The sequence below is a fragment of the Octodon degus genome, unplaced genomic scaffold (assembly GCF_000260255.1).
Source record: "Octodon degus isolate 3935 unplaced genomic scaffold, OctDeg1.0 scaffold00005, whole genome shotgun sequence".
Lineage (NCBI taxonomy): Eukaryota > Metazoa > Chordata > Mammalia > Rodentia > Octodontidae > Octodon > Octodon degus.
Genome location: NW_004524581.1, coordinates 7972147 through 7985103, shown reverse-complemented (window position 1 = coordinate 7985103; position 12957 = coordinate 7972147). Strand labels below are relative to the sequence as shown.

Here is a 12957-nt window from a genome sequence, read left to right as displayed (position 1 = left end):
ATTAATATAACCACCTAAAGTTCTCAGGAAAATGTAAGCAAAACTTATTTGACAACATTCAGTGCATAGCCCTATGCTGCAAATTATATTCACTAAAAGTAGTTTCTGCATATATTATTTGTCTTATTAATGTTTATAATATTTTGGGAGAGAGAATAAATTTGGATACAAAACAAATATTTTATTAATGCCCTTGACATTGAAGAACTCTTGGATATAATTTTTTACTGGGATACATCTATTTGTTAGTATTTATTTACTATAAACACATTTTGAATCTGGTTAACTGAAGTGATCAATTTTTTATTATTCTTTGTTCAAGTGTATTTAGTTTTTTAGAAGTTATAGGATAATGGGAATAATACAATTCACATGAAATATTTTCAAACAAATTTACCAAACATTCTTAGAAATAAAAATAAGGTAAAATAGTTCATAATTTTTTGAGTTTAGCATACCCAACTCAACCTCCTGTACATGCTTACATTTGAATGTAACCTACAGTACAAATGACTGCTCTTTGATCTTTAGTTTTATCATTTGTGAAACAATAAATATGTCTTGAGAAGCTTTTAACTATGTGTTCAAAGTGCACTGTCTGTGATGTGTCAGACACTGGATGAATAAAGAAAAAATTGTTATAGACTACTTAATAAGGCAGGAACATACCTTCAACATTTAAGAAAAAAATTTAAGTGACTGTTGTTAAAATAGATCTGTCCCCACCAAGGTGTTAATTCAATTGAGCAATTGGATAAATTGGTATTTTCATTGAATTTATTTACCATTCCATCACTTTGACTTTGTTTTTATCTTAGATAACTTATGGAAGCCTGGAAATCAAAGAGCATCAGCCATCACTTCCCAAAATGTCTTTTTCACCCACTTGCCCAGAAGATATACTTCAGGAAGCTGTGGGAAATTAAATTGGAAAAGAAAGTTCAGGCCTTTTCACTAAGGACAATAAAACGAGGGAAAGAATTCTATTCAGCAGGCAATGGGGAGTCTTTGAAGGTGTTTAGCAAGAGTAACTTGTTCTGACTGGAGAAGATTAATTTGACACCGGTGCACAGAGGAAGCAGAAGCATGGTACTTATTGTAATTGTCTTGGTGAGAGGCAAGAACAAGGGTGATGGGAGTAGGAAGATGAGGAACTGTGACAAGAGCTGTGGCTGTAGTTGACTGAATGGCCGAATTGGCTAATTAGAATGAAAAGTGGAGGGGAGGGGGCAGGAATCAGCACTGCTTGATGAAGGGATTAAAAGTGATGTTGAACTGTCAAAGGAAAAAGCAAGTAATTAAGAAATGTGGAAAGTATTTTAAAAGTACAAGGATAAAGGAGAACTATGTTGGCAATTTAAATAAATTTCTATTAGCAGTTTCAGAAAAAATATATCTCAGGGTAATAATAACTATGAATTTGCAGGGAAACATATCTGGTATGTGATTTTCAGCCCATCATATATAATTTTCCGAATGTCTTTTCAAGGTAGATTTGATTATCTCAGTTTTACAAATAAAGAACAAAGCTCCCAGAGGAAATATAATCTAAGCATTATCTAGCTTTCTAGAATTTGAGTAAAAATGAAAGATCTGTCTGATTTACAGGTCTGTTCTCTACATCCAATGTTGTTGCTCTTAATCTTTTTTTTTTTTTGTGGAATTGGGGATTGAACTCAGGCCCTTGCGCTTGTTAGGCAAGCACTTATTCTACTGACCCATCTCCCTGGCCTTGTGTTGCTCTTAATCTTTTTTTAGTTTTCTTTTTTTGTGTGCAGGGTCTCACTACACAGCCCACATTTGTAGTGATCCTCCTGATATCTGCCTCCCAAGTGCTGGGATTACAGGCACACACCACCACTGCCGGACTCCATCGCTGGCTCAGTGCACCCGGGGATGGGGCCGGCGTGGCATGTGGAGCCAGGGATCGAACCCTAGCACCTGAGCTTACCTAAACAAGCACTTAGTCCACTGAGTTATACTGCAGGCCCTCTTAAACTTGACAAGACCTTACATATTTTTATCAGCATTAAAATGATTTATAACAATTGAGATAATTATACAAAATTATGTTAAATCATTACCATCTTGATAGCATGATAATAAACTATGCTAAATTATTCATAGGTTAAAATAAAAAAACTTTCTTTTACAGATAAGTGCAGAAAATAATATGCCATATACCCATGCACTTATCATATAGACTTATTTTAAATTTTGACCATATTTAATTTTATGACATCTCACAATTTCAACTTTTAGTTGTCTGCAAATACTCAGCAGTTTCTTTATTTTCACTTTATCGATAAACTGAAGCTATACATGTCATGTATATGTATAACTTGCTCAAAGGTCTATAGGCAGTCCAAGTGTCAGAGCTAGGCTAATTTAGAAATAGATCTTTTTTTATTATACCAAACTATTTTGGAAGTCTATCAGTTACCTACAAGTTTCCTAATATCTCACCATCTTGGTTACTTATCTCTCATTGCTGGGACAAAATACCCAACATCCAAAATGAAGGAAGGAAAGGTTTATTTAGCTCTCAGTTAGTAGAAATTTCAGTCCACACTCAGATGGCTCTAGGGCAGAGTATCACATGGCAGAGGGTAGCAGTTCGTGGTGGTGGAAAACAGCAAAAAGCAAAGGGCAGAGTAGTGGCTGCAGCAGCTAACTAGCTTTTCTCCCTTACATTTTATGCAGATTATCTGCCCCAGGGCTGATGTAGCACTCACACCCATAATCCCTGCATTGGATCATGACTTAATCACAAACTCTAGAAACCTGCCTGAATGACTGCATGAGGCTTTGGGGGACAACTAGACACAAACTGTAACACATTTCAAAACCAGTAAAATTTGAACTGTAGAAACTAAAACTCATATGCATAATGTTGATTCAAGTACTTAAACTGATTACTAAATAATTTGCAAACATTTATAAAAGAAATAAGAAATCAACAAAAGTCAACATTGGTTTATTAAACTAGTTAAATAGGTAATGCTCAACCTGATTTTATAGAGGAAAGAACAACACAGTGAATTGCTTGTAACAGAATTTTCTGGGTTTATACCTACATTATTTGTCAATTAAGATCCAGTCATCTCAAAGATTTCCCTCAGTGCTATGCACTTTGGCAAGAGTTCATCCTCTGTTCTGAAAGTTTAACCTACAGCAATGCTTTTAAATTTTTCTATACTTGTGATATACTTCAAAATATAGAATTTTTTATAACATCATTGAAATAACTAAATGACAGCTGTACTTTTTGGACTTTGCACTTGGTTATTCCCCTTTTCCTGCTATTTTAGAATAGACTTAGAGTAGAAATACTGAATGCTCTACTTGCTTTTCCATTTCATGTGTACCTCAGAGGCAAGTAGGCACTGACCTCTGGCACTGGCTTGATGCTACCTTGTGCCTTTGAGTGTTCCACATAAATGCGTGAATTCTTTGGCAGCTATAGACTTTCAACTTCTTGCTGCATTTGACAGGAATTGAGAGCTTTTCTTTTTTTTTTAAAGTTATACATAAAGTCTACTTTTCTTTTTTTCTTTCCTGTTTTTTTTTTTTCCAAGGAACAGGTTATTTTTTCTTCTAGTCTTGGGCTCAATACATAGATGGCTTCTCCTCATCCTTTGGGTTGACAATTTTCTCCAGGTCACTGCTGATGATATGATAAAGGTTTGCATAGAAGGCCCACAGGTCCAGTGCCATGGCCCTGAGATTTCCATAGGCTGCCTCATCTCTCTCATGCACCAGGGTCCGGTAATCCATTACATCTGTCTCCTTAGAGGCCTTGGTCGCAGCATGTCCACATTTTGAGAAGTACACAGAAATGGTTGTCTGGAAGGCTTCTACTTTGGTCTTGACTGCATTCACCCTTTCCAGAACATTCTCCCAGATTGCTACCCCAAAATCATTTCCCTCCTCAATCTCGGGGATCAGGTGCTGGATCCATGCAATCACCAGAATGCACTTCTCTTTGAGAGTATATACTTCTGGCCAGAGCAAGCAGAGCAGGGAATTTCTCATTCCCAGGGAGAAAGTCACACTTAGGGACTTCTTTCTTCTCCTACTTAACTGTTTCCATCTCTTCCTCCTTGGGTGGAGGGTCTGGGAGAGGGATGTCCAGTGGGACCTAAAGGGAGGTCAGGTCTGCCACATTGAGGGAGTCCTCATGCAAGAATTGACTCAGGTATATGATTTTCGGTGGCAAAAATCTGCAGAGGAATTCCTCAGCCTCCTGAAAAGATTTTGTCTGAAGACGTCTATCTGTTTGCGGGCCTCCTTGCTCAGGTGCACACCACATGGTCTGGCCATGCTGTTCCACTTGCTAGATCTTAAGTCTGCTTTTCATTGCTCTAATATTTTTATTTTTAAAGAGAATACAAAAAGTAGTGAAAATATTAGATAAGATACAGAATTTCACTGAACAAAATGATAGGAATTCAACAATGGTTGTTATATTGTATATTGTTGTCTTCAAGTTAGTTCAGAGATGTTTTCAACCTATTTTGTTGCAAAAACAAATTTCACTAGGAATCAAAGTTTTTCATGGTCAGACCATAGTGCATTGAAATTGGAATAATTACAAAAGAAGGCACAAAACATACATAACTACATAAGCACATGGACATTAACACCCTCCTGAACAACCAAGGAGTCACAGATGAAATTAAAGAAGAAATTAGACAGTTTTTACAATTAAATGATAATGATAATAAAATATACCAGAATTTATGGGACACAGTGAAAATAGTGCTGTGAAGAAAATTTATAGCTGCAAATTCCCACATTAGAAAATCAGAGTAAGGCCAAATAGTAACCTACTGTTGAACTTTAAATTTCTAGAAAAAGAAGAGTAAGTCAAACCCAAAGCTCATGCAAGGGATGAAATTATGAAGATCAGAGCAGAATTTAATACAATGGAGACTAAGAAAATAATACAAACTATCAAAAATTAGAGTTGGTTCTTTGAAAGATTAAATAAAATTGAAAAATTTTTAACCAACCTTATAAAAAAAATAGGAAAGGCTCAAATCCATGCAAATAAGAATTAAAAGAGTAAATTCACAACAGATCTTACAAAATGCAAAAGACCTTCAGTACCTACTTCGAGAACTTGTATTCAAATAAGATGGAAAACACAGAAATAATGGTCAGATTCCTACATACATACAAATTACCAAAACTGAATCATGAAAATATAAAAAAATGAAATAACACAATATTGGTCAATGAAATTGAAGATATAATTAAAATCCCACCAATAAGTAAGAGCTCAGGCCCTGATGGCTTTACTGCTAAACTCTATAGGAAATTTAGAGACAATTTAGTGCCACTGTTCCTCAAACTGGTTAATGAAATTGAAAGGTAAATAGTATTCCCAAACTCATTCTTGGAAGCAAGCATTATCACAACATTGAACTTAGAGAAGGTTCTAACCAAAAAAAGAGAACTATAGATCAATCTCTCTAAAGAACATTGATGCATTAATCCTCAGCAAGATACTGGCAAACAGAATGCAACAAATTGTCAAATAGATTATAAACCATGACCAAGTAAGATTCATTTCAGGGATGCAGGGATGAAGGAATGCAGGGAAGGTACAACATACACCAATCAATCAATATAATACACCATACCAACATAACCAAAAACAAAAACCACATGATAATCTCAGTAGGGGCAGAAAAATTATCTGACACAGTGCAACACCCATTTATGATAAAAACCCTACAGAAAATTGGAATAGATGGTCTTTGTCTCAATCTGATAAAAGCCATGTATGACAAACCAATTGCCAGCATCATGTTAAATTGTCAAATTCTAAAAGCTTTCACTCTAATATTAGAAAGAAGACAAAGATGGCCACTATCACCACTCCTATACAACATGGTTTTGGAAGTACTGGCCAGAGAAGATAGATAAGAGAAAGAAATAAAAAGAATAAAGATAGAAAGGAAAAAGTAAAATTACCATTATTTGAAGATGACATGATACTCTATATTGATGAACACAAATGCTCCACCAAAAGATTTCTAGATTTAATAACAAAATCAGGTTCATAAATGGTTACAAAGCGAATACTCAAAATCAGTAGCCTTTCTGTACACAAATAACAAACTAATTGACACAGAAATTAAGGAAACCATAACTTTAACAATAACATTGATAAAAATGAAATACTTAGGTATCAATCTAACAAAGGAAGTAAAAGACCTCTTCATTGAAAACTATAGTACTATGAAACAGGTGATCAAAGAGAATTCCAAAACATGGAAAAATAGCTCTTGGTCCTTGGGTTCAAAGAACCAATATACTGAAAATGCATATATTCCCAAAGTTATTATACAGATTTAATGCAATCTCAATCAAAATACCAGTAACATACCTCACAGAATTAGAGAAAACAACCCTAAAATTCAGTTGGAACCAGGACAGACCTAGAATAGCAAAAACAATTCTGAGCAATAAAAGCAAGGCAGAAGATCTCACAGTCCCTGATGTGAAATTATACTGCAATGATATTTTGATAAAAGCAGCATGGTATGAGTGAAAAACAGACTTGAGGCTTAGTGGAACAGATTAGAAGATGCAAACAACTTCAAACACACTTAGCTATCTTATCTTTGATAAAGGTGCCAAATACACACTCAAAGAAAGATAAATGGTAGTGGAAAAACTAGCCTTCCACATGCTAACGACTAAAACTGGACCCTGCCTGCCCATCATCATGCACTAAACTAAAATTGAAATGTAGCAAAGATTTAAATATTAAAATGGAGACACTAAATCTGCTGGAATATAGATAGACACAATGCTTGACATAGGTGTAGGCAAAAACTTCATAAACAAAACCCTGAACACACAGGACATATTACAAAGAATCAATAACTGTGATCTCATCTTATTAAAAAGCTTTTGTACAGCAAAAGAAATCACCAGCAGAGTGAAAAGATGCCCCCCAAAAGTGGGAAAAAACTGCTAGCCATTCTTCAAAGTACTAATATTTAGAATACATAAAAAGCTAAAAAATTTCAGACCTCCTCACTTTAAAGACCAGATACAGAAATGGGCATCTAAGATAAATACACATCTCTCAGGTATAGAACTACAAATGGAAAATATATTAAAAAAATTTCAACATCACTAGTTATTCAAGAGATGTTAATTAAAATAACACTCAGATACCATCTCTGTCCAGAAAGATTGACTATTATCAAGAAACCAATCAATAACAAATGCTGTGGGGAAAAGGAACCCTTTTCATTGTTGGTGTGAGTAGACTGATGCTACCACTGCAGTAATCAGTGTGGAGATTCCTCAACCAAACTAAACCTAGAGGTTCCATGTGACCCATCTACTCCCTCTTTTGGTATCTTCCTGAAGGAATTAAAAATGTCATTCTTGGTACTCACAAAAAAGCCAAAACAAAATAAAACAAAACTAAGTGCTCAAAAGCTGCCTTGGAGCTCGTGCCCACAGTTGAGGGGAGTGTGGCTCTAGATGGAATGCTTGTCACATGGAAAGGAACTTTGTTTTTTTCTTGAGAGCTTTTATAGAGGTGACATTGATGGATTATAATACAGAGAGGCAGATTCGATTCAGTTTTAAACAGAACTTTTTTGGGTGAAAAATAAATGGCTCAGTACATGACACTGAACTTTATTTTCTTGAGTTTTCTGAAGTAAAGAATGAATAATCTTCTCTCAAGAAAGTAGCAGAGGGAATTTTTGCAGTGGGTAAAATGTTAGAAATGATGAATTTTAAACAGGATAGGATCATGACTTTGACAAATATGAAGTGAACACTTCAAAAACATTAACTCATTAATGAAGGAATGTGCTTTGTAAACATTTCAGAAGAGAACTCAAAATGCCACAAACTTATTGTCTTCTTAGAATGCTGACATATATTATGTATGTAGAACTTGAAAAACTGGTCAGTATCTAAGGAGTCCCCTTTACATCACCCTAGACACACTTTACATTTCTATGGCTCAGCATTATCTAGACTGTTCCTAGTTTTTTGTAAATGAACTTGTCTTTCTATAGAGAGGTAAATTAAGCAAGTCTTTAAAAGATCAGAACATCACAGCACAGGCCATCCCATGCCCTGAGTCCCCACTGACCCCCCTGAAAGGTCAGGGCCAGTGATGTACCAGGTTTTCTGATGGGGGGATTGTGGGGCCACAGAGGAGGGTGGTCGATGGTGTGGAGTGTGCCTGGGGAGGTTCACATGGAGAGAGGCCATTCTCTCTGGCTTTCACAGAGAGCAGGTGGGTCAGGCAATGGCTGCGACTCATCCACATGGCTGACGCTGACAGGGGATCTACAGGCCGTGATGCAGGGTTTCAGGGTGGAGCCTGGGGGCATTTGGCTGACTTGTCAGATGCAAGGGTTGCATTTCTTGTTGTGTAGGTCTTGCTTTGTCTTGGTCTTGACCATCCAGCAGGAAGATATGAACGTGAAGTATAAGGGTGAGGCCATATTGATGTGCTGGGCTGTGGAGGGCTCAGGTCAACAGCTTCTGACATTGCTGGTGCTGTGAATAGCCCACTGCTGTTGTGGACTACTGGACTACATTGGATTGTTTTGCTGAGTTCACATGCCTACAGTGTTTGGATGGTGGTGGAATGCCCATCTCTGATAAGACTGAACAGGGAGGGGGGTATACAAATGAAGGACCATTTTGTATCTGTGTGTATGGAATGGTTGGGGTGGATGTACAGCTACATTCTTGTAGTTCAGTGGAAGGATTTGTGCTGATGGTGTTTGGACGGGATGTCATGTCTGTGTCTTGTACTGTGGAGATGGCAATGTGCAATGTATTGATTTGTTAGAGCTTTCCTGCTATTGGTTTTAAAGTTGTCTTATTATTATTTGTTTCTCAATGGAATTAATGAAAAAAAAAAAAGAATTTCTTCACAACTTAAAAAAAAAATCAGAATAAACCAGACTGAAGAGTTCATCAGGATGAAATTGGATGTGTACTCTACTAAGACATGAGGTCTTAGTCCACAACCTGATACTGTCTAAGGAAGGAAACATCTGTGCTTTGCTACCCTCCCTTGCTCATGAAGTATGGAATGTGTCCATCCTATTTGTTCTCCTGCTCAGCATCCCAGGGACGGGTGTGCTGCAACAGCAGAGCAGTGGCAAGGTCTCATTCTTCTCTGTCTGATCCTGTGACTTTGGGTCCACATTCTCTCCCTCTTCCGTTTATAGTGTGATGTGTCTTTCTGTGATTCAATGTAAAATACTTAGAATCTAGACTAGACTTCTTGTGTCTTCTACAAGCTGGTAAGTGCTAGACGGTCTTTTCTCAAAGCTCTACTTCCTGTAAATCAAGACTCTGAGAGCTATCAAAATGCCACAGTACACAGATTAACACTTGAGTATCAATCAGACCAAGATCTCTCAAATGAAGAGCAGCACTTCTCAGAAGTAAATGAACAGAAATATGTACACATTACAAATATATGTAGGGGCTGGGGAGATAGCTCAGTAGAATAAGTGCTTGCCTGGCAAGCACAAGGGCCTGAGTTCAATCCCGGGTACCGCAAAACCAAAAAACAAACAAACAAACAACCCCCCCCCAATATATGTGTATTAATTGTCCACCCTGCTCTCATGGAGAGAAGTAGGGAATAAAACAACAGAGATTCTTTTTTTCTTGAGACAGTTTCTTGCTGCTGTGTAGTCCAGGCTGGATTTGAACTCACTAAGTAGCCCAGGCTGGGCCCGAATTCATAGTCATCTTCCTTCCTCACCTCCCCAGATTACAAGTGTGTGTTACCATGCCAAACCCTCCATGTGATAAATAATTATAAGCAGTATAGTGTGGTGGAATAAATAAAAATGTATTAATTTTAATTTTTTAAAAAATATTTATTTATTTATTTATTTATTTATTTATTTATTTATTTATTTATTTGGTACAAGGCCTTGGTACACAGCTCAGACTCTTAGTGATCCTCCTGTCTTAGCCTCCCCAGCACTGGGATTACAGGCATTCACCACCACACCCAGTTTTGGTGGCCCGCTTGGTGCAGGGCCGGCCTGTATTACTGGCGTTAGAACCTGGGTCCTTGCACTTGCCAGGCAGGTGCTTAGACCTCCGAGCTATCTTCCTGGCCCCAAATATATTAATTTTAATAAATTGCTTTTACAAATAGGAACATAAAAATTCCATATGGAATTTGGATATGGTGGAAATAATTGTTGAATCCTCTTTACCATTTTTGGTAGTGAAGAAAAGAATGGAGAAATCTTCAACTTAAACTGGAATTTGATAGAATATCATGGTTTTTATGTGAAAGCAGTTATTGTGATCTTCCTATTAAGTAGGATGATAGAAACTCTATCCATGTTATTTATCCTGACATTTATAAAACCACTTGATACCCTGGTTGAATTCAAAAGTGTACTGACAACTTATCACTTTGTTGGGAATCTCTTTACTTAGGGCCAGAAAGGAATATAAGCCATCTGTAATCACTGAAGATAAAGGCCCATTTTTCTTTATTAGTTCTTTACTTGTACCATTTAGGAAGATGTATAGAACCCTCTTCTGTTACTAAATGCAGTTAGGAAGGCAATTTTAAAGAAGAACAGTTTGCTTTCTGAGTCCTACGCTTTTACTTAGAATCATGCAATAAAATACAGGGAAGGCATTAAAAATATGTGTTTATTAAGATGTTTAGAGTTTTTGGTTTTATTTTACTCTAGTTTTCTTTCTGCCATGATAGTATGGCATTGCTGAGCTGAATAATTGGTATAATGGTGTTGCTATGTAGTATTAATTTTTATTAAGGTTTTATGGGCTTCAAACCAGAATTCAATGAGATGTTAGTTCTTTGGTGAATCCCAAAGAGTGAATTACTTTCATGAAAGATGACAGTGCTGTGGGTTTTCCCAGTGACTTTTAGACTGAATTTTTATTAGGACCCAGAACTATAAGCTCCATGTGTCTACTTATGCTTCTAAGTTTTACTTTTAATCCTACTTGACCAGTAGGTAGTGCTTCAGACTAGACTATTCCTCTCTCCCTCTTAGAGCAGCCTGACTGGCTCTTAACAGGCAGCTTCTTTCTGTGCCTTCCCACAAGCCATTAGTTATTCCATTCCTGGAAGACTTCTTTCCCTCTTAAAACCACCAACAGCTTCTTTCCCTTACTTTTAGAGTTAAAGTCCTGACTCTCTCCCCCAGCTCCTTGTTCGTCCTCCTTGCCCTCCTCTCATACAGCTTGTAGTTTGCTCACCTGGCCAGACCAAATGCTCTTTGCCTCAGAAATACTCTATTCTTCCTCCGGTCTTCAGAAGATGGCTGGATCTTTGTCCTTTCTCTCTGAGCCAGACCAGCTGGCCTGAGGTAGCCTTCTACTCAGTTTCTATCATATCTCTGTTCAGCGCGTATATTTTCTGAATAAATCTTTCTGTTGTATATTTTAAATGCTTTTATAGTTTAAGAATAAATTATCTGCATGTCTCTCTCTAGTTATTTTTTTTAGCCCAACTCCTTCCCCTTCTCTCAAATAAGCTTCAAGGTATCAATATGTGTTTCTGTGCTTTTTTTTTTCTTCACTAATATTTCTTAAGTACCAGAAAAAACCTAGGACTATAGAAGATTTCTGTATTGTTTTCAACTTTTAAAAATTTTTTTCTTTAAAATAAAAAACATTGAATTAATGGATGGACTAAAAGCATAAAATTTGACTTTGGATGGGGTTAGACTAAATGCCTGGTTCTTATTTCCTATGTGTTTTGGGCAACCAGCAAAGTCTTAGCAAAACTGATGTTATTGAATGAAGTCAGAAACACTGCTTAGTCAACAACTTCTGCGGATAATCCACTACTATTGTGGACTGCTGGACTGTGTTGGATTGTTTTACTGAATTCACAAAAAAAATAAAGAAAGAAATACTGTTTATCTTTATGCCTATTATGAAAATGAATCCAACAAATATATTGAGGTCATTGTCTTTTTCTCACAAAAGTATAAAAACAAGAGTCATAGTTTTCCCTCTCATTGCCCATGCTATATTCATTGCTGTGTCAGTGGCCAAGAACCTACACTATAGCTTAATGCTGCACATATTTTAATGGCCTGCAGAAAACAAGGAGTGTTTTTGCAATAGGTTTCATTTTTAGATTAGTTCCAGGCTCTTAGGCATTCGAAGGGAAAGCATGGAGATTTCTCGCACAACTTCACGCTCCTACCTTCCTTCACCGTCAATGCTCCCACATGAGCGACACATTCAGAATAATTGATGCACTTGGTCTTGTTATATCTTTGACACCCAAAGTCCGTAGCTGACATGAGGGCTCACTCTTGGGGCCGTGCATTCTGTGGATCTTGGCAGATGTTTAAAGACATATATCCACCATTATGATATCACATGAAGCAAAAAGAACTCTGATGTATTACACGCACATGCCATTGCTGCACAATGAATGCAACCCTGCCGTAGAGCAAACGTGTACCAGTAACAACTAAAACATTATTTAAAAAATAATTGTACTGCTCTACAAACCTCTGTGCTCTACCTACCACAGATTTTAAAAATCTAAAATGTGGTCTTCATTATGGGAATTAAGCAGTATCTTAGTTCAAACTTTATTGAGACAGAGAAAATTATAACAATTAATGGAATTTGTCAATTGAAATAAATAAATGAACGAATGAATGAGTGAATGAATGTGTGAATCTCATGTATGTGTAAGGAAATTTATTTGAATCAGGCTCAGCCTTGGTCTATGAGGATATATGAAGATGCACATATAGGACTTGGTTTCTGAATGAATATGTGGCTACAGTGCTTTCACAGGCGGGGATGCACTCTGTTACAAGGAGACGCCATCTCCATCGTGCTCGGAGTAGTGCTGAAGTGATACTGGCTTTCCTGTTTTCCAGTGGAGCCATGTTTCCTTTCTTTCTTTCTTTCTTTCTT

At 36.8% G+C, this 12957-nt stretch overlaps 1 pseudogene; it reads right to left on the bottom strand.

Annotated features, from left to right (window-relative positions):
* Window positions 1–3609: 3609 nt before the first annotated feature.
* LOC101577754 lies at window positions 3610–4323 on the bottom strand (annotated as a pseudogene).
* Window positions 4324–12957: the final 8634 nt, after the last annotated feature.